General features: G+C 43.6%; 1 protein-coding gene across 6 annotated transcripts in view; it reads right to left on the bottom strand.

The window, feature by feature from the left end:
• Positions 1-15,237, bottom strand: part of NCALD (neurocalcin delta) — a 432,221-nt gene extending 416,984 nt beyond the window's left edge. For 2 of the 6 annotated variants that reach the window (XM_067711599.1, XM_067711603.1), the window contains exon 1: positions 14,777-14,854. The gene's annotated coding sequence lies outside the window, so the exon portion shown is untranslated. Of the gene's footprint in view, positions 1-14,446; positions 14,659-14,776; positions 14,855-14,934 lie in introns of those variants that run through there. The other 4 variants (XM_067711605.1, XM_067711601.1, XM_067711604.1 and 1 more) reach the window with 4 other exon arrangements.
• Positions 15,238-25,472: the final 10,235 nt, after the last annotated feature.

The following is a 25,472-nucleotide window of genomic DNA, read 5'->3' as shown; positions in this document are numbered from 1 at the left end:
GCTACAGATTGGGGGTTCCTGAGACCCCCTCCTCAGGTTCAATAATTTGCTAGAACAGCTCATAGAACTCAAGAAAATAGTTTACTTAGTAGAGTATCAAACTGTTACAGAAAGATACAACTCAGGAAGGCCAGTTGGAAGAGATGCATACAGCCAGGTATGGGGGAAGGGGCATAGAGCTTCCATGCTCTCTCCAAGCGTGCCACCCTCCCAGCACTTTGATGTGTTTGGCAACCTGGAAGGTCTCCAAACCCTATTACTTAGGATTTTTATGACAGTTGCATTATGTAGGCATGTGTTGATTAAATCATTGGCCTTTGGTGACTGAATTCAATCCCCAGCCCCTCTTCCCTCCCTGGAAGATTGGGGGAGACGGAGTGGGGGGGAGGGACTAAAAATTCCAACCCTCTATCTTACAAGAGTCACTTAATTAGCATAAATTCAGATATGGCTGAAAAGGGCACATTATGAATAACAGAAGATGCTCCTCTTATCCCTATCACTAGAAACTCCAAGGGTTTTAGGAGCTCTGTGCCAGCAACTGGGGGCAAAGACCAAATATATATTTCTTATTATATCACAATATTACAGCTTGCAGTACAGTTAAATGAAAAATAATTTTTAAATTATATATAAATATAACTATGTAGCTAAGAAAAAAATCTCTCATAAAAATAATGAAATGTTCCAAATATTAACCTTGTTTGCCTTTGAATATTTGGATTATTTTTTCTTTCTAGTTTTCCATAATGTTCACATTTTATTTCATGATAATGCCTTACTTTTATAATGGTGAGGATTAGGGTATGAAGGAAACGGCACCCAAGCTCTGGGGAACATATTCTTTAAGTGTCTGGATTAGAAAAATAGAAGGCACAGTCTTCCTGTTGCTTTCCCAAGAAACTTCAGAGGCCAGAATTGACTTCTGATTCTCACTGCTTGCCTTTTGGTCTCACATGGAAAAGGCTGTCATGTCTTCCAAAGGGTGAGGTGGTGGGAACTCAACATCACAGACTTCCCACATCCCGATCCTCCCCTTCCGACCAGTCACAGAGCAAAATTCCATCAAAGAGCTCTTACTTTAAATATCCTATTAGAAATTTTAGGTCACAAGCCTAAAGAAAATGTGTGTGTGTGTGTGTGTGTGTGTGTGTGTGTGTGTGTGTCTTTCTGTCTGTCTGTACATCGCTTCCTCCCCCCTTCCTCTATCTTCAAGGGCAGCAAGACAAACTCCAGGGCAATGATGCAGCCATCTGCCTCATTCGCCAAATCTGATAAATCTGAGTGATAAATGATAAATCTATTTATTAAAATAAAATGACAATGCAAAAGAGTGAGAACCAAAGGAACCCCAGCCACGTTAACACTCCAATATTAAACAATTTTAAATAACAACAGATTAAAGTCCATCCCTCCTCGCAACCTTGCCATAAAATCCAAATTAATAATCTCGGATCCCTATGGGCAGTATTCCGGACCCTAATACTGAATTAGGCTAAATATTTCCCCTTCAAGTGCATACAACAATGAGATAAACATTCAAAATCCCTTACATAGCACTACAGAGATATATATCATATATACCATTACATAAATGGTAAATTATGTAAAAACCCAATTATTAACACTGGCTGCCTTTGAATTATGGGTAACAATACTACAGTTATGTTCCTAAAAGTGTGGGGTAAATTAGAGATTTTTAATTTCAAAACTACTAAAAGTACACCCAGTGGTGTGTTCACCATTGAAAGAAATTCTCTGAAAAGCTTATTAAAACAAAAAAATTGTAGCAAAGAAAATGATCCCTCGAATTTATCTCTTTAGTAAATTCAAGTATTGGCAACTTCTTGTATGAAATGAAGGTGGTACAATTGTACCTTGGATATTAAAGAGCAGCTCCAGCAGCAGCAGGAGTTCTCTATGTGAGATGCTGCACCTCGTGCCCACCTAACCTTCTCAACCTTCACAGCAGCCCCATGAAGCAGGTCCATGTATTGTCCACATGTCACCTGAAGATGCAAGTTCCAGGAGCTCACACAGCTACTAAGCAGCAGCACTAAGACTGAAGCCAGGTTAATCCAGCTCCAGAGGAGATGTGCTCTTTCCACTCTGGATCTACAGATTGCCTCTGCACCCCTTTTTCCTCCTACCGAAATTATCCACGCTCAGGCTTCCCTGGTGATGCAGTGGTTGAGAGTCCACCTGCCGATGCAGGGGACGCGGGTTCGTGCCCCGGTCTGGGAGGATCCCACGTGCCGTGGAGCGGCTGGGCCCGTGAGCCATGGCCGCTGGACCTGCGCGTCCGGAGCCTGTGCTCCGCGACGGGAGAGGCCACAACAGTGAGAGGCCCGCGTACCGCAAAAAAAAAAAATCCACGCCCAAGCTTGGCTTGAACAACATTTAGGAAAAACAACTGGTATCCACTAATCAAAGAGATCATCAGGGACTTTCCTGGTGGCGCAATGGTTAAGAATCCGCCTGCCAATGCAGGGGACACGGATTCGAGCCCTGGTCCGGGAAGATCCCACATGCCATGGAGCAGCTAAGCCCATGTGTCTCAACTACTGAGCCTGCGCTCTAGAGCCCATGAGCCCCAACTACTGAAGCCCACGCGCCCAGAGCCCGTGCTCGGCAACAAGAGAAGCCACTGCAATGAGAAACCCACGCACCGCAATGAAGAGTAGCCCCTGCTCGCCGCAACTAGAGAAAGCCCGCGCGCAGCAACAAAGACCCAACGCAGCCAAAAATAAATAAATTAAATTAAATTAAAAAGAGACGATCAATAGTAATGCTGAATGAAGAAGTTACTGAATTATTATGTCAATTTTCAAAAAGTTAATCAATCCTCAAATTAGAACTAGAGGAAGGAAGCTATACATGGCCTTCCAATAATGAAAACAGAAAAAATAAACCAATTACCCGGTCTGGTGGGGAAAAAGAAAGGTATAGAAGGGCCTAAAAATAGATGCCATGTTATCTCCACTTTAATAATAGCAGATTTGCACACATTCTCTTGGAAATGTCACCTAGGCAACCAGAAATACAAAGACAGAGATGTTTGGAAAAATATATGTATATGAATCTATTTTGCCATCTTCTGAACATAAATGATCACTATTGCAAGAAAAGGACGAAAACTAGGAGACTAAATAGTGGGGGAAAGGTAGGTACAGGAGAAAGTTTTGTAAGCAGGTGCCCAGTATAAAGAAGGGTAATAAGGTATAAAAGTAGGTCTCTATTTGTATAAGAAACCCTGACCTATTGCCTCAAATTTGGGTCAAGAATCTGCTAGGAGTGTTAAACATATTTTTTCTATGTTGTTGAAATCTCAAGTTTTTATCTAATAAAACAAAGGCAGACTAATACAAAAAAGGGTAGCCTGGCAAACTTTAAAACACATTTGGAAAACTATCTTAAGTCCCACTTAACTAGGGGGACCATATGTCGCTCTTCACCTGGATTGCCTAGGACATCCGTGTTTGTGCCTGTTGTTTTGTTATAATCATTAAAAAGCTCTCCTCCTTCACACTCAAAAGTGTCCTGGTGTGAACAATAAATTATGTGGTCACTATATTTAGCCAAGACATATTTCTTATCCGCTTAATGATGTGCTAGCTACTAGGTTGGGAACTTAGATTAGCACCAAGACAATTCTGAAGATAGAATCTCTGATCTCCAAAACACTACAATCTCGTTGAATAGACAAAAATAACACCCAAAACGACAGTGAAATAATGAAAACCTGATAATCATTGGTGTACTCTAGGCTGTAAGTGCCTTGGTTCAGATCAGAGACAAAGTAGACAGTGTATCCCCTCAAGTGGGGCACTACAGAGAACTAATGGCAAATGCCACCAGGCTTTACAAGCACTTACTGCATAGCAGGCACTGTGCCAAGCATGATGCCCACATGACGTCAGTTCATGCTCAAAACAACCCCAGAAGCGACGAACTATCATTATGCTCATTTTGCAGATGAGATGACTCACCCAAAGTCATGCCGGAGAATTCAAATGCCCAACTCCAAGCACACGTTCTCCACCACTGCGGTGTGGACACACTGCTTCCTGACTGCCAGCTTCTCCAGGAGTTGGTGCAGCAGTCACGCGTTAGCAGAGCCATCAGCTGCTCTTTCAGCTCTGTAGCAGTGCAAGCTGTGGTCAAGCTCTGGCAGAGGGTTGCCAGATCTGTTAGGGCCCAGGCAAGCCCCAGAGGTCTCTGTGATCCTACTGAGGATCGAGGCTAGTGAGAAGACGGCAATGAGGGGTTTAGGAAAGCAGTGAAGGCTCCGCTCACAACATCAGGGAGCATTACCACCCTAGGCCTGAGGGCTAGAGGGGAAGGAGTGGCTAAAGGAATGCAGAGAGGATGGCTGCAGGCAGAGGATGCCTGGATGGAGCTGTGGCCTTCGGGCAACAGACAAGCCAGCCTGCAACATCCAACCCAGCAGGAGGGCACGGAGGAAATAACTACCCTACCTCACTCTCCTCCCACCCTCCCAACAATGGCTGGACCCACCATAGGCTGAATTACACTAGAAATCAGAAGACAAAGATGGACATTGATGCTGATGGTAGAGATCAGCCTCTCAGGGCACAGAGCCACGTGGATAAGGGAGGAAAGAGACACGGAGGACACAACAAGAGATGGCCAGCCTGCTCGCTGTCCTTGTCCCTACAGAAGAGTGTGCTTCAACTGCAGCACAGGAAACTGGCCTAGTCGCTCTTTGGGGGTCAAGAAGATGCCAGTAAGTCAGAAGACGCCATCCTCAGCATCTATGTGACTCCAAGGCCAGCTTCATGGGCAAGTGACCTGTGCAGTTACACAAGGCACTATGTTCAGAAGGGCTTCCTGCTTGATCTAATGCTCACTGACACCATCTTGAAATTCTTAATAACTTTTTTAACAGGGGCCTCACATTTTCATTTTGCACTGGGCCTCCTAAATTATGTAGCCAGTCTTGTGCAAGGCAAACCGTTTTCTTCAGCTGGTGAGACTAAATTTTCTAAGCATCACAGTATGCCACGTATACTATTCAAAGCAAACAGACCCAAAGTTAATATTAACCAGAGTAACAATGTTATAGCAGAATATATAACATAATAAAGTGAAGGGACATTTTACCTTTTTTTTTTCTTTCCTCTTTCCCTTTTGAAGTCAAACTGCAAAGTGGCTGAGAAACCAAAATTAGCTGGCCCCTGGAGAGAAATGGACCTTAATTACAACTGCCTCTCCATAGCACAGAGGGAATGGATGTTGGCTCTTACCCAGTTAATGTGATCAACACAGACAAACAGAATAATTTACACCCTGGGGTGGACTCTCTTGATATATTCCACTTGATGAGTTGCAGCCATCAAATTAGCCAGGTAATTGCCAAAGCTACCCTTGACCTTGTCTTGTGTGCCTGATGTACCAGGCCCCAGTTTGGGACTCATTATTGAAAACACACGCATAAAAGCCTTGTTGATAGGCTGGTAACATTTACAAACCATATTTCTAAGCCAATGCTTTCTGAAGGACTAAAACTTGAGACTTTACTGCTTCTGCTTCATTTTCCTGAAAGACTCTAACATCTTTAGCCTTCCTCTGAGTAATTACAGTTTTAAAAGCATCTAGCAACCCCAGGTGAGAAGCCAGAACAGGAGCAGTGACTGCCCTTCTCCCATTCATTTCCTCCAAGCACGGGACAAAGCAAAGCACAGAAAACTTCCAGCAAGGCAGAGACCGAACTGGTTTTTGACAGCCTTTTTCACTCACCCCTTCATTTCAGAAATAAGGGATGGCAGATTCTAAGAATTTTGTTTGTTTGTCATTTAAAGTTAAAATAAAATTTCAATAGATCAAATCAAAAGCATGTACAAGACCTATACTCTATCAAGGAACCTATAGCCCAGGTGGTAAATCAAATCTATGGGCATCATGACAGAATCACAGGATCAAGGACTGCGGTGTACACTCATGAGCTCTGTTGTGGGTTGAATGGTGGCCCCAAAAAAGATATGTCTGCATCCTAAACCCAGGAACAGGCAAATATGATCTTATTTGAACAAAGGGTCTTTGCAGATATAATTAAGTTGAGGATCTTGAAATAAGACCATCCTGTAAAATGCAACTTAAAACCACAACGAGATAGCACCTCACCACTGTTAGAATGATCATTGTTAGAAAGACAAGAGATCACAAATGCCAGTGTGGATGTGAAGAAAAGGAATCCCCTGTGCACTGTTGGTGGGATTGTAAATTGGTACAGCCACTATGAAAAACAGTATGGAAGATCCTCAAAAAATTAAAAATAGAACTACCATATGGTCCAGCAATTTCATTTCTGGGAATATATACAAAGGAAATGAAAACACTAACTCAAAAAGATATCTGCAACCCCATGTTCATAGCACCATTATTTACAATAGCCAAGACATAGGAACAACCTAAGTGTCCACTGATGATGAATGGATAAAGCTGTGGTATATATACACAGTGGAATGTTATTCAGCCATAAAACAATGAGAAAATCCTACCATTAGTAACAACATGGATGGACCCTGAAGGCATCATGCTAAATGAAATAAGTCAGACAGAGAAAGACAAGCATTATATATCACTTATATGTGGAATCTAAAAACAAACAAATTTTAAGAACCCCACCAAACTCATAGAAAAAGAGATCAGACTTCTTGTTACCAGAGGCAGAGGACAGGAGAAGAAGGAATTGGAGGAAGATGGTCAAAAGGTACAAACTTCAGTTATAAGATACATAAGCAGTAGGGACGGAATGTACAATATGATGTTATAGTTAACACTGCTGTGTGATGTATGGGAAAGATGTTAAGAGAATAAATCCTAAGAGTTCTCATCACAAGAGGAAACATTTTTTTTTCTTTTTGTGTTTCTTCTTTGTTTATTGTATAAATATGAGACGATGGATGTTAGCTGAACCTTTGTGGTAATCATTTCACACTACATGTAAATCAAAACATCATGCTGTACACCTTAAACTTATAGCGATGTATGTCAGCCTTTCTCAATAAAACTGGGGGGAAAATTATCTAGAATTATTATCCAGGTGAGCCCTAAATCCAATGACAGTTGTCCTTATAAGGTACACACAGAGGAGAGGAGGAGGCAGGAGTGGGAGTGATGCAGCCTCAAGCCCAGAAATGCTGATAGCCACCAGAAACTAGGAGAAGCAAGCAAAGAATTCTCCTCCAGAGCCTCTGGAAAAAGCCTGGCCCTGCTGTTAACTTGATTTCAGACTTCTGGCCTCCAAAATCGTGAGAAAATAAATTTCTGTTATTTTCAGCCACCCAGTTTGTGGTATTTGTTGTAGAGGCCACAGGAAACTAATACAAGCCCTCAGCCACATCTCTCACCTGTGGCCTCAGCTTCACCTCTCAGGGAATGGAAAATATGAGGCCTTCCAAAGCAGCCCTTCTGCTTTCACAGTGAGCCTAGTTCTGGCCCCAGAATAGGTCTTTTCCGCAATGCAGTACTACCTGTATTTGGAGACCATAATAATCAGGCTCCCACAGAGCTTCTTCTGGCTACAGAGCCCCTCATGTCATGCCTCAGGGGAAATGAGCTCCACCTCCCACACACTAGACCCCGCCCTGTGCATTCCCCCCAGCCAGAATAGCAGGGAGGGAACTACCATCTCCTTTGTCCTCAACACTCTTCTCCTTCCAAGGTGGCCAAGTCTCATTAATGTTTAAGCAGCCAGGTTACGCTATAAACTCTTTTGAAACTTTGAACTAAAAACAAAACAAACTTACAGCTTTCTCACGTGTGTTTCACGGACATATCATCAACTATACAAAAAAGATTTTTTTATTGAAACATAACCAATCAGCTATGAAACATATCTAAAAAATGCCTGTTGTTGGGACTTCCCTGGTGGTCCAGTGGTTAAGAATCCATCTTGCAATGCAGGGGATGCCGCAGGACAACTAAGCCCGCACGACACAACTAGAGAGCCCATGTGCCGCAACTACAGAGTCCATGTGCTCTGGAGCCCACGTGCTACAACTACAGAAGCCCGGGTACTCACAGCAACGAACAAAGAGCCCGTGCACCACAATGAAAGATCCCGCGTGCCACAACTAAGACCCGACGCAGCCAAAAAATATTTAAAAAAAAAATACACACTGTTATTTAGAGAAAAGGGGGGGGGTGATTTCTGAGCAGTCACTTACTCTAAATTTTGACAGCCTAGCTAAGTTTGCACAAATCAGGTTACTACCAAAGAATCAAAACACACAGGTTTCTGAAAAACCTAACATTCCAGATCCAACTAGATGTACAGAAGAAATGTTCCTGGGTTCAAATCCCAGCTCCACAACTTACTAGCTACTGACCTAGGGTAGGTCACTCAGCCTCTTGATGCTTTAGTTCTCTTACCTGTAAAGGATAATCGTAAGGCTCCCTCTTGCCGGATTCTCTCTGCTTTGCCCTCCAGATCCAACCTCCTCCCTTCCCCACCCTGCTCTCAGCCCTGGGAGGCTGACTTCTATAGAAAAAAAGGTAGTCCCTGCATTTCTTGCCCTCTGGCTTCTGGTTGATTTGGCCAATTGGAAGACACCAGCAGATTAGAGGGGGGGAGAAAAGAGTGGCTGGGGACTTACTCACCTGGTGCCTCCCGGCCAGACCATACCTAGGCAGTAGCTGTATTCTTCTACTGAAGGGCAATTCCAGAAACTGCTCTTTCATGTCACCCTTTCAGGACTGCACACTCATCTAGCCAGTGTGGGTGACTTCCCTTAATTTGCCCACACCTTTATGAATATGGTAGTCCCCCATTATCCATGGGGAACACATTCCCAGCCCCCCAGTGGATGCCTGAAACCACAGATAGTGCTGAACCCTATATATACTATGATTTTTCCTATACATATGTAGCTATGGTAAAGCTTAATTAATAAGTTAGACACAGTTAGAGATTAACAACAATAACAAAATTGAACAGTTATAGCAATATACTGTAATAAAAGTTATGTGAATGTGGTCTCTTTCCCTCTCTCAAAATATCTTAATTGTACAAATGTAACGCCTTTTCCATCTTAACTAAGCATTTATCATTCACTGGGGCCGTAACTTTTTTTTTTTCTTCAGAAAAAAATGCACCCATGCACAAATTTTGCACAGCATTTCAAGGGGGACTCACGCCTTCTTGGAGCCCAACAGGGACACCGTCCGTGAGGGTCGCAGGGCCCAGGTTAGGGGCTGTAACTTTTGCAGTTTGAGATATGATAGCAAAACTAGCACAGCACATATTTCTTTTTCCTTCTTCACAATTTCACGGATAGAGGATTCGTTCTTACCGTAAATCTCAGCAACCTCAGCATAAGGCTTTGTTTTCTTCCCTCGTTGAGAGCTTTCACCTTTTCACTTAAAGTAAGCACTTTACAGCTTCTCTTTGGCATATGAGAATTCCCAGCATCACTACCCTTGCGCTTCTGGGCCGTTATTAAGTAAAATAAGGATAACTTGAATACAAGAACTAAAATACCACGGAAGTGGATCTACTAAGTGACTAACGGGCAGGATACGCTGGACAAAAAGACGATTCCGTCTTGGGCGGGGCGGAGCAAACTAACGCGAGATTTCATCACTACTCAAAATGGCGCACGATTTGAATTGTTTATTTCCAGATCTTCCACTTATTTTCGGACCATGGTAAATGAAACCTTAGAAAGCAAAACTGAGGATAAGCGAGAACTAGTATAGTCTTTTCATTAAACTTTCTTCAGTTGTACCCTTTTTTTGTGTGGGGGGGGGGTACACGGGCCTCTCACTGCTGCGGCCTCTCCCGTTGCGGAGCACAGGCTCCGGACGCGCAGGCTCAGCGGCCATGGCTCATGGGCCCAGCCTCTCCGCGGCATGTGGGATCTTCCCGGACCGGGGCACTAACCCGTGTCCCCTGCCTCGGCAGGCGGACTCTCAACCACTGCGCCACCAGGGAATCCCTTCGGGCTATTTTGAGTGATGCCGCTGTGAGCATAAACCCTATGAAAGGTTTATCAGCCACGGTCCTACAGGGAGGCAGACAACACGCTCAAAAGAGTATAACTGGGCTTCCCTGGTGGCGCAGTGGTTGAGAGTCCGCCTGCCAATGCAGAGGACGCCGGTTCGTGTCCCGGTTTGAGAAAATCCCACATGCCGCGGAGCGGCTAGGCCCGTGAGTCATAGCCGCTGAGCCTGCGCGTCCGGAGCCTGTGCTCCGCAACGGAAGAGGCCGCAGCGCTGAGAGGCCCGCGTACCGAAAAAAGAAAGAAAAAAAAAAAAAAAAAGCCAAAAAGTAGAAGCAACCCAGGTGTCCATCGACAGATAAACGGATAAACAAATGTGGTATATGCATACAATGGAATATTAGCTTTAAGAAGAAAGGAAATTCTGACGCGTGCTACAATATGAATAAACCTTGAAGACATTACGCTAAGTGAAATAAGCTAGTCACATAAGGACAAATATTGTATGATTCCACTTATATGAGGTACCCAGAGTAGTCAAATCCGTAGAAACAGAAAGTAGAATGAATGGTGGTGGCCAGGGTCTAGTGGGCACGAGGAAATTAAAAGTTTTTGTATAATGGGTATGGAGTTTCAGTTTGGGAAATTGAAAAAGTTCTGAAGATAGATGGTGGTGACGGTTGCACAACAACGTGAACGTACTTAATGCCACAAAACAGCACACTTAAAAATGGTTAAAATGGTAAACTTTATGCTATATATATTTAACCACAATTTTTAAACGTATTTAAGAAATATTAATTGCTCACCTATTACACAAAGCACCGCACTGGGGATACACAAACTGGAAGGTCACTGTCTCCATCAAGGGTGCTCAGCTCCTGCACTTCCCCCATATACCCCTCATTCCAGCAATCTGTTCCCTAATTATGTCTTGCACTTTCAAGCTGGAATACAAATTCCTTCAAGACAAGGGACTAGATCATACTCATCCAAATCCCTAGAACTTAACAAAATGTTGAGCACATCCTCAAAAATATTGGTTGAATAAGTGAGTAAAAATCTAGCCAAAGAAGTCTATGTTCTTTTTTTCCCGAGTCTTCTAGCCAGTCAGTACTTAACATTTCTTGAAGTTAGTTACCTATATTTTCAGAAATGAAAAGAGTAGAACCTCACGCTAAACTCACTTTAAATTGTTCTTCTGACAAACAATCCTACTAATTGCATAAATTGTGGGTTTTAAATCAGAACTCCTTTGTTTGCTAGCCATGTGTCCACGGACAAGTTATTGACTGCCCCTAAGCCTGACATCTGTTAAGTGGGAATGCTGACATTACTATAGTGGACATCTATTGCTTTGTAATCCAAAATCTATTGGCCAATCTCCTGGTGACAGTATAACAATGTTGTGCTGGAGAAACACCCTTGCTCCTACTTCTTAGCCTATGGCTCAGGGATGAAACCCGCAACCAAGCCCAAGCCCTAGACTAGTGTAGAACTCAGGAATGCTGGGGTATTCTATCATGGTGATAGAGACAGAGGGACGGTGAGGACCAAGCCTGGCTGTCATTATTGCCTAATCCCAAACCCTGACAGACATCACTAATTGACCACAGCACTCGTTCCTACTGAGCCTGGACCCAGCCTTGGATTCCTCTTCAACCCAGCTCTCCAGGCAGCCACTACCAATCAAATCAGTCAAAGATGACAGGCAAAATGAAACCAATTGTCTTAGCTCCAGAACAGCAGTTGGCAGTTTTTATGTAAAGTACAGTGTAGTAAGTATTTTAGGCATGGTCTCTAATATATATTCTTCTTTGTGTTTTGATTTGTTGTGTTTTCAGCCCCTTAAAAATGTTAAAAAGCATTTTTTGATCTTTCAGCTTACCAAACCCCCTGCTCTGGAGCCTTGAAATCAGACTCTGGGGCTGTCCCAGAGATCCAGGCACCATCTTATCTCCCTCTGCAGGACTCCTGGGAGCTCAGTACTGGAGCACTTGGAAATGCCACCTCAGTCAGAAGTGCACACACAGAACACACTGAATTGCCTGAAAAGTACAGAGGAGCTTTGATGACAGGAGAGTTTCTGTTCTTATCACGCCAATCCCAGGGCAAGCTGACACCCACACTCTGGGGGAAGCTACAATCCAAGGAAGAGCTACAAAGCCCATGCACGTGCTGACCTTCACTTCTACTTCCAGAAGCAATTTCACCGCACAGCCCCTCAGACAGCCGAACACACTCATTCCCCACAGCCAATGTGAGGAAAGCAAGAGTTCAAATCACTACATTTCTCCATTGTTAGTCTAACTCCTTACAATTAAAAAAACACCTCTGAAATTGTTCCAAGAGACTGTGCCACATGTCTTTTGGCCAACCTTTGATTCCTTATTTATTCCTTATTTCCCAAAGCTTTTTTTTTTTAATTGCAGAGTAGTATGTATAAAAGTTGGTTTGGTCCTCCTCTTTATTATTTTCCTTGTTTCTGGTTTTAGTGGAAAGGAATGAACTTTGCTTGACTGATGTTCATTCATTCATCCAATAAACAATTACTTATAATCCCAATCCACCTCTCAAGGCACTTGCAGGTAGGAAAGACAATTGCAGATGATAATGCAGAGTGATAGGAGGGGTAGGTGCAGGGTAACATTCCAGCATGAAGCAAGGGCAGCTCAGTCAGCTGTGGCGGTGATGAGTACCAGGAGGTCTGCTGGAAGGCAGTGTCACTGCAGCAGAGCAGGGAAGAATGCATAGGGGTTGACCAGACAAGGAAGGATGGGAGGATGGCAGGTGCTGAGACTCAGTGGCCTGAGTAAAGGCTACACATGGGGTTTGGGGGCGGAGGGAGTTGGGAGATGAAGCTGGCAAGGAGACCAGGGTAGGGTCATGAAGGCCTTGGATTCCAAACTCTATCCTGAAAGCCACAGAAAGCCTCTGAGGGAACTAAGCCGAATGACTGACTTAGATTTTTATTTTCAAAACAAGCATTCTAGTTGCAGTTTGGAGTACCCACTGGAGCAAGAGAGTCCTGATTTGGAGCAAGGAGCCCAGTGTGAAGGCAACTGGAGCAATTCAGGCAAGAAGTGATGAGGTTATGAACTAAATCAGTGACAGCAGGAAATGAGAGAAGGGGGAAGACATCAACAACAACAAAAATAAGAGCTCACATTTATGCAGCACTTTCTAATGACAAAGCACTGTGTGAAGTGCTTTTTGTGTATTAATTCACTTTATCTTCACAACAAGCCTGAGATAAGTTTGGTACCTATTGTCAACCACAGATCAGGAAACCCAGAGAGATTAAGGAGCCCAAGGTCTGAGAGCTATTTGTGTCCCAACCAGAAGTCACATCCAGCAGTCTGGCTGCAGAGTCCACCCTCCTCACAGCCCACTCTCCTAAGCACACCCACAGAGAGTGGATATTCGAGATGGGCGCTGAGTGGTTGAAATGGGGGAGACTCTAGGGCAATCTCCAGGGGCCTGGCTTGGGTACCTGAACATTTGGATTTCAGCTTCTTGAGCCTCCACTTCTGAAAGAAGCCCCATCCCCAAGTCTATATTTAGCCCTCAACCAGCATTCCCCATACACCCACACTCTCCCCATCACCCCACCACCCCTTTCTCCTTTGCAGTCCTTGCAGGCGCATTTGGAGTGAAAAACCTCACAAGCACTGCCAGTCAGGTCTGAGAAACCCCGACAGCAAAGTCTGCTCTTGGTAATCCAGAGGCTTAGGTCTATTATTTTCAAATCAGTCAGAACTGGGAAAACTTGGAGCAAGACTGTGTGGTATCCTTCTCAGCAAGCAAGACCCTGGCAGCCCTACCTCTGTGTTTCCCACTAGTTGCCCTAGAGAGCAGAACGTGTACCATTATTTGGGGCCAGCGCTTAACAGAAGCACGTTCGCCTGGCCAGCAGCCTCAGACCCGCAGGAAGAAAGTGGCCCTGGCGGGGAGACCTTCAGAGAGCCAAATGGCTTCTTTCTCCAGGCATGAGAGTTAAAGCAAGCATCTGCAGCAAGAAACTTGTGTTATTTCCTGCGGACAAGGAGACCTCCTGCCCCTCCCGGGCTGATCCAACCCACTTTGCACATCCTGCTTCTCTGGGAGCTAAAAATAAATCGGTATGCACTGAAAAACACTCAAACACATCTCCCCAGCACACCCCTTCCCGAGTTCCCGAGGGCAAGAGACCCAAATCTTTCAAGTCCTGAGTCCAAAATGCAGACCACTTCCTCGTCTGCGTTCCACTGGCGCCTGTTGGTGGTTCCCAAAGCCCCCTCCCCACGCGCCCACCCCTCGCAAGTTACTCCTGCGGCCTCTGAGGGCCGACTCTGAGGCCCGGGAACCCGCGAGTGCCCTCGACCCCCACCTCCTCCCCCGACCCCGGGAGGGATGCTTCCGGTGTCCCGGGCCACCAGGCGCACCAACGCCCCGTTCCGACCCAGCACGTCCCCTTCCGACCCAGCGCGGCCCCAACCTGCCTGCCCTGTGCGCCTCTGCGCGTCCCTCTGCAAAGTTGCTCTCTTTTTCTGCCACCATCTTCAGGGTCTTTGGTTTTGTTTTATTTTCCCTCAGAGGCACTGAAGGAAGGACGGAGGAATTGACAGGATGAGCTGCAGCCGGGAAGGGCTGCGGGGACCAGGTCTCCGGGACCGCGCGCTCCTCGCGCCCACCCCTGCGCCCGCCGCGCCCCGAGCGCGCCGGTCCCCCTAGCAGCCGCTCCCGGTGCCACCACCCCCGCACACCCGCCAGGCTGCAACTCCGACTACGCTCTCGCTCCGGAGAAGCGGACGGAAGGCGCTGCGACTCACCGCCTCGGCCGCTCCCAGCGTCTGTGCCGCCGCGCCTGAGGCGGCGGCGGCGGCGGCGCCTTCCCTCCGCCCGCCTCCCCCGGGACAGCACCGCCGCCCGCCGCGCCCCCCTCCCCAGCCTGGCTCGCCGCCTCCCCCCCTCGCGGCCGCCGACCCACCTCCCCACTGCGGCCCCGCAGGCAGCCTCTCCTGGGTGGGCGGACGGCTGGGGTGCAGAGGGCCAAGCTGAGGCGCGCGCGCGGTTTGCAGGTGCAGTGGACACCCTGATGTTGTGCTGGTGCAGCCGCTAGGCTTATTATCCCCGTTATACACGCTAGTCCTAGCCCACCGCCAGGCTTCTAGGCAGTCTACACTGCTGCTTTCTAAGCGGTGCCATTTGTTTAGGGTCGTGGGAAGGTCAGATTCAACGTAGAGCACCTTCTTCCAGGCTTCGATTGGGAGACCCTGGGGTCCCTGCTACGCAGCAGTGAAGTTCAAGGGAGTCTTGGAAGGACGAGCCCGCAAGGAGGGACGGGCTGCTTTGCCTCATCAGTGTTTTCTTTACCAGAGCTTAGCAAAAAGCTGGGAAGAAGGACATCTAAGGGATCTCTTCCCCCCTCGTTTCCCCCACCTCCTGTAGCCCACCGCAGAATGTCACCAAATCTTCCATCTCCACTGGAGATGATAAGAGGCAAATGTCTTGACAATTTATTCAACCAATATTTATCAAGTGACTGCCATCACATGTTCCTGTCCTGCTGCGTTGGCCACTCAGGACCTCTCAAAAAGCTACTGTAACTTCCTATACTTGTCAACTGCAGCAACATTTCCAGAACCCACAGAAGATCTCAATAGCAAGTCAAATTCATTGATTAAAAAAACTTGCTGGTAAAAATAACAAAAAGGCACCATGTAAAGCTGTAAAGGCACCATGACTTGTCCATGCTTGTTATAATGATTACAAAATCTTTTAATATGACTAGTAGTTGTAGAAATGACCGTCACATTTAGGTTCATACATCTGCCAACTCTGATTTGAAAATCACGGAAAATGTTCCCCTGACCAAAGCCATCCTCTTAGTTCTTAGTTCTGCCTTCCATTTCCACATCATTTACTCCTTCAGGCAAAGCTTACAAAACCGAAGACATCTGAGAGGCCATTAAACCATTTATGGGATACTAAAATTTGTTCCAGATTGGATTAGCAGATTAGCTCAGTGTTTTTGCCTCTCTGGGTACACTTTGGAATCACCTAGGGAGTCAGATTTTTTTGTTCGTTTTTTAGTGGTAGGCCTCGCCCCACACCCATAGATTCTGATTTAACTGCTTGGGGTGCAGCCTTGCTTAGGGACGCTTTACAAGGGCCCCAGGAGATTCTGATGTGCAGCCAGGGTTGGAAATCCAGGGATTAGCCAATCATCAAACTGAGCCTGAGGCAATGGGATGACAAACCAAAAAGTTTTGACGCAAGGAAAGGTCTGAGCAGGTGCTGCAAACCTCAAACGTCCCTAAGGGATTAAAAAGAAATAACAAGTGACTTAGCCTGGTTGCACAGGGCCAAACTGGCAAGGACTTCAAGGACATAAAGCACAGTCTCTTTTTTCCACATGGGAAATGCAGATCCAGTGTGGCCACTCAAGTTGGGGATTTTTTCATTTTGTTTTGTTTTTCCTCCATAGAGAAGCCAAAAACCTACATTTAATGTGAACTCTTTTAATTTTAAAATGTTGGTAACTAATTAAAAAAATATTTTTAAAAAGAAGAGTTTATAGGCCACAAGGGGTCCCTAGGTCATCATTTTGTCACCTGTGGCCTGCACAGTTTAGACCTGGTCATTGCCTACAGACTACAGGAAGAACCCTGGTGAGTAGAAGGTGGTAGTGCTTTGGGTGGAGGTGTCTCTGAGAGAGAATGATTTAAAAACCCACTTTATTTTTTTAATTTTGCTTTAATGATCTCTGCTTTTTAGAAAAAAAAAAAAAGCTTTGTTAAAATATAACTCATACATACAATTCACCGATTTAAAGTATCCAATTTGATGTTTTTAGTATATTCATAGAGTTGTACAACTATCACCATAATCAATTTTAGAACTGATTTTGATCACCCCCAAAAGAAATGCTGTGTTTATTAGCACTCATTCCCTTTATTCTCCCAACCCCCAGCCTCTGGCAACCACTAATCTACTTTCTCTATAGATTTGCCTATTATGTACATTTCATATAAATGAAGTCTTCATACAATATGAAGTATTTTGTGACTGCTTTCTTTCACTTAGCATAATGTTGTCAAGGTTCATCCATGTCATCAGTACTTCATTCCTTTTTATGAACAAATAATGTCCCATGGCATAGATATATCATATTATGTTCATCCATTTTTCAGTTGATGAACATTTGGGTTGTTTCCACTTTGGGGCTATTATAAATAATGTGGCTATGAACATTTGTGTATGCCTTTATTGTGTGGATGTATGTTTTTATTTCTCTTGGGTGTCTATTTAGGAGTGGAATTGCTGAGTCACATAGTAACTCTAAGTTTGACATTTTGAGGAACTGCTACACTGGTTTCCAAAGCAGCTGTACCATTTTACATTCTCACCAGCAGTGTGTGAATGTTCCAGTTTCTCCACATCCTTGCCAACACTTGTTATTTGCCATTTTTCAAGTTTATACCATCCTAGTGGCCATGAAGTGGTATCTCATTGTGGTTCTGATTTGCATGTTCCTAACAGCTAATGATGTTGGTCATCTTCTCATGTGCTTATCTTCTCTGCAGAAATGTCTATTCAGATCCTTTACCCATTTTTTTAAAGTCAGTTATTTGTCTTTTTTACTCATTATTTATTATGATTTATTATTCAGGTATAAGTGTTCTTTATATAATCTGGATATGAGTCAGATATATACTTTGTAAATAATTCCTCCCATTCTGTGGGTTATCTTTCCATTTCCTTTGAAAGAAAAAAGTTTTCCATTTTGAAGAAGCATGAATTATCTATGTTTTCTTTTGTTGCTTGGACTTTTGGTGTTATATCTAAAAGGCTTTGCCTAATTCAAGGGCACAAGATTTATGCCTAAACATTGGACCCTACTTTTTACAATGCTCTTTAACGGTGTGATATTGGAAACTGGGAACACTGAAACAACTGGCCTTGAGCCCATGGTCAGAGTCTCCCACTTCCAGAGTTTTAATGTGCTGGGACCGCTCTCACCATGGCATTTGGTCAACTTTGGGCACTTAATTGCAATTTTTTGTCAAGGAAGCAACTGAGTGTGTAAATTTGGGGCTAGCTAGGTCAATAGTGGCATGCATTCATTCATCTACTCCACAAATATTTCCTAAGGGCCTCCAATGTGCTTTAAACTGTTCTAGGTTCTCAGGATATAGCGCTAAACAAGGCAGACAAGATTCATGTTCTGGTGGGGCTTCTAGCTTAATGAGATAGAAAATAGATGACAGATGATAGATACATAGATAGAGCACATAAGATCCATAGCAAATGAGTGCTATGTCAAGAATTCACATAGAGTGATAAGCTGGAACAACTAGGGAAAGAGCCAGGCAGAGGAAACAGAGTGCCAAAGATCTAATTTGAGGGGAGAAATACACAGCTTATTCTGGGAACACAAAGAAACCTAACGTGACTGAAGCTTATTGGGTGTCTTTGGCTGAACTACCTAGAAAGTCAGGCCCAAGCAAATGGCTAGGTGACAAGACTATAGGGAAGTGAAATCTCAGGAAAGGATGGAGAGAAAAGAGGAGTGAGTCAGGAAGAGAGGGAAAGCAACTACAAAGAGTTGTGTTACACAGCTGGTGATGGTTGCCAGAGTCGGCAGGAAGCACCATGGATTTGTAGGAGGCGGCATGGAGGTATCAGTGGATAGGCTAAAGAAGGATTCAAAAGGAAGATGCTGATTTCTGGTCTACAGAGAAGCAGTGTAATGCTTCTGAAGCTTCAAACATCTGTCGGGGGTCAGGGGAAAGAGTTCTGGTGTGGTAGAAAGAGAGAACATTTATTTGCAGGCTCCTTTCTCTCATTGCTCAATGTTAACTGATCGGCACTTCTGGTTGCATGTGAGTGGTCACCAAATAGGTGTCTGGGCAGACTAGGGAAGTCCCAAGGTGGAAGGCAAAAGGCATATGGCAGGAGGTGCAGCACTGTTGGGCTGTACCCAAGAGCAACTTGAGAGATTCAACCCAAGGTAGTGACAGAAGTAGCAGCAACCTGGCTCCATGACCACAGTCATAGCACAGACCATTGCTGGATTTGCTCTAGGAAATTGGTGTCTCATCATCCATTGAGTTGATGCATAAAATGAGTTCAATACAGCGGGCAAGGGGGAGAGTGAGGGACAATGTGGTCAGAGAGTGGCAGGACCAGGCCATGCACTGCTTTGCAGGTCAGGATAAAGAACACAAAATTTATTCTAGTTTGGAATTTACTCTAAGAACAATACAAAGCCATTGAAGGCTCTTTGTAAATTTATTTTTTAAATATATGTACAGTAAAAGTCACTTTTTAAAGGAACAGTTCGGCAAATTTTGATAAATCCATTACCACCATCAAAATTCAAAATGGTGCCATTGCTCCAAATATGCTGCTGCCCCTTATAGTCAAGCCCTCCCCCTAACCCTAACCCCTGGAAACTACTGATGTGTTTTTTGCCTCACAGTTTTGTCTGTTCGAAATGTCGTATCAGTGGGATCATACAGTATGTACCCTTTCAAGATTGGCTTCCTTCACTGAGTATAAGGCATGTGAGATTCACCTGTGTTGTTGAGTCCATCAGTGGTTTATGCCTTCTTATTGTGTGAATGTACTACAAGTTATTTATCAACTCACAGTTGAAGGAAGTTTAGGTTATTTCCAGTTCAGGGAAGTTATGAATAAAGCAACTGTAAATATTGGCCTACAGGTTTTTGTGTGAATAGAAGTTATCATTTCACTTGGGTAAATACGTAGGACTGGGTTTGCTGGTTCCCACAGTGAGCGTATGTTTACCTATAAAAGAAACTACCAAACTGCCTTTGACATTGCGTTCCCAGTAGCAATATACGAGGGTTCAGTTGTTCTGTATTCATTCCAGGACATGATACAGCTAGGTGTTTGTTTCTTTGTTTTGTTTTAAACCATTTTAAATGGTGTGTAGTAGCTTTAATTTCTATTTCGCTAATAATTAAGACGTTGAGCATCTTTTCATGTGCTTATTTGCCACCTATTTAATTCCATTGTAGTATCTTTTCAAAAATTTTCTATTTCTTAATTGGTTCATTTGCTTGCTTTTTGATAAGTTTTAAGTATCCTTTATATATAGTGGATACAAATCCTTTGTCAGTTAGGTCCAAATATTTTTCTTCCACTGGGCAGAGTATCTGTTCATCCTCTTATCATGATCCTTCACATAGCAAAAGTTTTCATTTTGATGAAGTCTAATTTATCAATTTTTCCCTTTATGTATCATACTTATGGTATCATATCTAATAACTCTGCCTAATCCCAAGTCACAAAGGTTTTCTCCTAAAAGTTTTATAGTTTTAGGTTTTATATTTATGTCTATGATCCATTTTTAGTTCATTTTTGTACAACATATAAGGTATGGGTCAAGGTTCATATTTTTGCTTATGGATATCCAATAGTTCCTACACTATTGAAAAGACTATGTTTTTCTCCATTTAATCACCTTGCACCTTTCTCAAAAATCAATTAACCCTATCTGTGTGGATTTAGTTCTGACTCACAATTCTGTTCCAATGATCCATGTGTCTGTTCTTTTGCCAGTACCACACTGTCTTGATTATTGTGGGTTTTTAATGAGTCTTGAAATCAAGTGATACAAGTCCTCCAACTTTGTCCTTCTTTTTCAAAACTGTCTTAGCTTTCTGATTTATTTTTCCTTTTCACATACACTTTCGAATCACTGTGTCACTATCTACAAAATCCCTACTGATATTTTTATTGTGATTGCATTAAAACTATAGATCAATTTGGGGAGAATTAACATCTTAAACATGTTCAGTCTTATAATCCATGAACATGATAAATATCTCTATTTAAGTCTTCTTTGATTTCTTTCATTATTGAGTATAAACATCCTGCACATTTTTGTTAGTCTTATAACTGTATTTCTTTTCCGGTGTGCTATTGAACATGTAAATTTCAATCTTCAATTGTTTAAGGCTTAACATGTAGAAATATGATTGGTTTTTGTATATCGACTTTTATCCTATGAATCTGATAAACTCACTCACTATTTCTAAGAATTTCTTTGTCGAATCCTTGGGGTTTTCTATGAAGACAATCATGCATTTGTGAATAGTTATATTTCTTCTTTTCTAATCTCTATGGTTTTTATTTCTTTTTCTTATCTTTTTGTAGTTTCCAGAACTTTCAGTTCTATGCTGAAGGGGCAAGAGCAGACATCCCTGCCTTACTCCTGATTGTAGGGGGAAAGTATTCAGTCTGATTAGGAGGGTACTTTAGGTTGTGTCTCATGAAGGGAATAAGTGGTGTATCCTCTATGTATTCTAGAATCAGTATCTTAAAAGGAACCCACACATACACTCCACTGGTGATTCTGATGTCCAGATAGATTTGGAGACCACCAATCTGGAGACCACTAGTCTCTTTGCACACTTCTGTCTCTTAAATTCTATGAGACCAGCTCTTTTATTCAACAACGAATATTTTTTCAGTGTTTTCTATATGCCAGGTGGAGTTTTAGGCCCTCTGCACACAAAAATTAAAGCTCGGTATGTGCTCTCACCACCTTAAGTCTTATGGGGAAGACTCACACGTCTGTCTGTGTTACAATGCAGTGTTAATGCTCTAATGGAGGTATATGCTTGCTCTACCTGCTCTTAATTTCCTAGATCCTTGAAGAAGGAGAGAACACCTGCCTACTGAGATCTAACTGACGCTATATTCCTCATAGCCACCTAAGAGCCAGTCTTTTCTGGATTTTACCCACAGAGGAGTCTTCCTCTTGTTATAAAGCCTGAAAATTTGTGGATTCCCCTTGAGATAATTTGAGCCTGTCATCTTAATTAGGCTTTTTAATTTCCCCTCAGAACTCTTTTTTCCTCTTCAACAAGCTCCGTAAAAGGATCTTATCTCTTTTAAGTGTCTCTTCCTTCATTTCCAATCAGGGTGATCACATCTTTACACCTTATATCTAGATCATGTTTTTTAACTCCTACATGTGTGTTTAATAATACATCTTCATTTAATTATAGCTCATGCGCACTAGCTAAGGATATGCTTATATACCCCAGCAAAATCACAGTATCATTGGGGGGAGGGAGGGTATAAAAGTTTTTACATTAAAATGGCTTATTCACTGCTGCCAACACAGTATTACTTCAGTACTACACTTCATCTCCAAAGTACCTTTGTGAAAAAGTAGGCTAGTAATTTTTTGACAGTGGTAGCTGAATGATCAGTTATTTTCTAAATGCTCTCATTAATAATGACTTTCTAAAATAAAAAATTTTCATCAATTGATACATTTAGTAATACTATTTTTGTTTAGTCTAAAAGTGTCCATAGAAAACAAACAGTAGGATGTCCCAAAAGTTTGAAGCAAATGTTATGGGAGAAACTGACGCAGTTGAGAAAACTTTAGTGTGAACTTCTGTGGTTTTTATATGATTAGGAAAAAACTCATTTTTCACTCTTAATGGTAACACGCTTCAACTCAGTCTTTTACTGGGAAGCTTCTTCTGTGCCAGACATGAAGGAGTTACTAAGATATATAAGCTAGTCCCCCTACTGTCAGGGAACTCTGTTTAATAGAGGAAAGAGACACATAAACAGATGGTGACATTGCAATGTGGGATGTGCTATGGTCCAGGAAGGACAGGCTTCTGTGGGAGTTCAAAGAGGGTTCTCTAATCCCGAGCCAAGGGGAGCAAGCATAAGTAAGGTCTGAAATAAAACTAGCTAACATTCACTGAGTATTTGGCATGGGCCAAGCACCCTTTTAAGCACATGGCACATGTTAGCACATCTAATCTTCACCAAAAGCCCATGAGGAAGGGCTATTACCCCACTATTACCCCACTATCTAATGAGGCTTTTTAAAAGGTTGGTGACTTGCCCAAGGTTACATAGCTCTGAAGATACAGGGTTGGAATCCAGAATAAGGTCAGTAAGCATAATAATGGCCCCTCGAAGATGACCCCGTCCTGGGGCTTCCCTGGTGGCACAGTGGTTGGGGGTCCGCCTGCTGATGCAGGGGACGCGGGTTCGTGCCCCGGTCCGGGAGGATCCCACATGCCGCGGAGCGGCTGGGCCCGTGAGCCATGGCCGCTGAGCCTGCGCGTCCGGAGCCTGTGCTCCGCGATGGGTGGGGCCACAACGGTGAGAGGCCCGTGTACGGCAAAAAAAAAAAAAAAAAAAAAAATGACCTAATCCTCAGGACCTATAAATATATAACCCTACAGGGCAAAGGGGAAGTAAAGATACAGATGGAATTAAGATTACTAATCCATAGGCCTTAAATAGGGAGATTATCCTAGATTATCCAGGTGGGCCAATACAACCACAAGGGAAAGGAAAACAGCCCTGCCAACACCTTGATTTCAGCCCAGTGAGTCCCATTCCAGACTTCTGAACTCCAGAACTGTAAAATAATAAATTCGTGGTTTTTTTAATTTATTTATTTTTAGGCCACACCGTGCATCATGTGGGATCTTAGTTCCCCAACCAGGGATTGAACCAATGCCCCTGGCATTGGGAGCATGGAGTCTTAACCAGTGGACCATCAGGGAAGTCAGTTTATGTTGTTTCAAGCCACCAAGTCTCTGGTAATTTGTTACAGCAGCAGTAGGGAACTAATACACAGGCCCGGGTCTTTCTCATTTAAGAGCACAAGCCTTTGACTCCAGAACCCTTTTCCTGAGATTTAACTTAGAAGAATGTAAGCCAATATTTTTGCATGTGTAGCTTGGAATATTGGGCCCTAAATTCCTTACCTCATTCTCATCCACTATTAGAGGCAGCACCCACCTTCCGACCCTCATTCATGGCCCAGAGACCCTCCTTGTACTTTCTCCCTATCCCCTTGGCATTTCTCAGAGCATCTTTAATTCATCTGCAAACTACAAAGATTCACTGTGTACTGATTTTCTCCTAGAACATGACCCAAACTGCCAAAGGAAAACCATACGCACAGTGCCATGATCAGAGGGGAGAAATGTGTTCATCAAACACCATGACTAATCCTATCAGCCAGGATGTCACTGCCCGGACCTGCAATTTTTGTTTAGGGTGGAGGAAAACCTAAGAAGTACCTAGTAACCTTGACAGAAGGCAGAGGTTTGCTGCATTCAGTTATACCTCAAAACATACTTGGTTTCGTTCAAGGCAAGTATACCAAAGAAAGAAGAAAATAGCTTCCCTCCCTGCATGTCCAGGCTGCTACCTTGCCCTGCCTGCAGCTCTTCAAGAATGAGTGAAGAGGAGAATCCAGCTCAGGGTACAGGAGACCATGTTTGCTGTCTATTGTTGGCTGCACAGATGCCAAGACCATGAGAGCAGGTGAAATGGAGGCTCTCTCCTGACTGCTTACTCAGGCATCAGCCAGTGATCATTACATCATCTTTGCAGTTCATCTCCCAGTCTTCAAAATGTTCTCTGGGTCTCTTGTCAAGGGGCAACCAGAATGAAGTGCAGTTCACTGAGAGGATCCTTCTGACAAGGCAGCCGAAGATGATGAGCACCAATGTTGAGGTCACAGCTGTGTGCTGGAGTCGTGAGAAATGACTGATGATAGGAATATGGCAAGGCAGTGGAAGTATTTACACAACAGAAATAGACAAAGGCTACAAATCAGGCTACAAAACAGGACACCAAAGGGTCATGCTGGCTGTATGCATTTTGAGACATTATGTCTATTTACTTGCTTTTGAAAACCAGCACCACAGATTCATGCCATTCAGCCTGTAGACCATGAAGACAGAAAACAAAGGACAGTCAGTCACCAAGAAAAATACAGCTTCCACGCCCAAGCACTACTCTTCAACAATTCCTTAAATCTCCATGGGAGTTTGGAGTTCAAGTACCAAATATCTATAAAAGAATTAAGATAAAAACCTAGTATGTTACACTAGAAGCTCTCCCTGGGGTTCAGGGGAAAGAGAGGCTATTTGGTAAAAATCAGAGAAGTCTTCATGAAGGAATTGATTGGGGCTTTATTCCTTATTTTACCGTCAATTACAGAGCACTTCCCATGGGCAAAACCCTGTTCTAGTTTCTGTGGGGACACAAAGATGAATCTGGATGTGGGCCCTCTCCCAGAAAAGTTTGACTTTGAGGGACCTCCAAGAAGGACCTCTGGGCATTGAGGCTCTCATTTGGGAGCTGTGCCAAGATGGTTTTCCTTGATTCCTGCTGCTCCCCCATTTTCAGTTTTTCTCTCCTTGGCACCCTAACTTGACCTTTGTTTCTGTCTTCTCAGATTTTTGGACTTCATATCACATGCCTAAAGACTTCCATGCTCTCAGCTCACATGCCAGCCCCTCACCACACCCTAAAGCAGCCCCCATTCACACCATTCACATAAGCACACAGAGGTACAGATACACTTTATCACATCATTCAATTTATTTCTTTTGTGGCAGTTATCATAACCTGTACTTCGGTCATTTACTTGTTTACTTTTTTATTGTCTGTTCTACCACCACCACCTGCCACTAGGTAAGTTCTCTAAAGGGC

Source organism: Pseudorca crassidens, chromosome 17 (genome assembly GCF_039906515.1).
Source record: "Pseudorca crassidens isolate mPseCra1 chromosome 17, mPseCra1.hap1, whole genome shotgun sequence".
NCBI classification, from domain to species: domain Eukaryota; kingdom Metazoa; phylum Chordata; class Mammalia; order Artiodactyla; family Delphinidae; genus Pseudorca; species Pseudorca crassidens.
Note: the sequence above shows the minus strand (reverse complement) of the source record. Positions and strands in the feature narration are given on the sequence as shown.